The sequence below is a fragment of the Acanthisitta chloris genome, unplaced genomic scaffold (assembly GCF_000695815.1).
Source record: "Acanthisitta chloris isolate BGI_N310 unplaced genomic scaffold, ASM69581v1 scaffold9010, whole genome shotgun sequence".
NCBI classification, from domain to species: domain Eukaryota; kingdom Metazoa; phylum Chordata; class Aves; order Passeriformes; family Acanthisittidae; genus Acanthisitta; species Acanthisitta chloris.
Genome location: NW_008649883.1, coordinates 1 through 885, shown reverse-complemented (window position 1 = coordinate 885; position 885 = coordinate 1).

Sequence of the window (885 nt, the reverse complement as noted above, 5' to 3'; positions counted from 1 at the left end):
AACTGAATAGTCAAAGGGAAGGAAAAGGCCAGATTGAAAATACAAGGGAAGAAATCACAGTGATAATGCACAGATACAGTGAGGGACTGCACAGATTAACTTGTGTGGCTGCAATGCTCTTCCCTGAGAAACCTATTTCTATCTGTTCATTGTACTCATAATGAAAGCTGCAGAAGTCAACTTCTAAGAAAAAACCTTTCAGTACTCATGTGTTTGCACTGTGGGTGAGTCCTTGTACAAAACTCTTGCCCAACCTATGAAAATTAAGTATGCCAATAAGTGAAATAAACCACAATATGCATGATTCAGGTTTTGAGTCTGATATTGGGATGCAACTGTGAGAACTCTGGCCTCTATCTCTAAAAAAAAAAAAAAGACTTGATTCCTAACCCTAACCCTAATAAATCAGTTTTATTTATAAATAAAGTGTATAAATAAAGTATAAACAAAGAAAATAAATAAAAGCATTTGAGTAAAAAAATGTTGCCTCTAGAACCCATAGTAACATAGACTAATTTATCAATCACAATTTAAGGACACTGCTCTTTTAAAAAACACATCATTTGTCCTGGGTTTACTTGTTCAAATACAAACACAAACATATTTTAAAGATGCTTTTAAAGCACATTTGACAAGGTAGGAAGGCAAAACAAAGGGGACTGACACTTCCCTGACCAGTACCAGATGTCAATTTCAAAAGACACTTATGAGTCACAAATGCTTTCTAATATCTCTGACCACACACTGATACATGAAATTAATTCCTTTTAACCGTGTGGAGTAGGAGTAGCTGCACCTCCACCCCCGCCCCCGCCCCCGCGCAGATTAATGAACACCAGCGCTAATGAATCTGATCTCCTCGGCCTCCGAGGGGCCGCGGAGGTT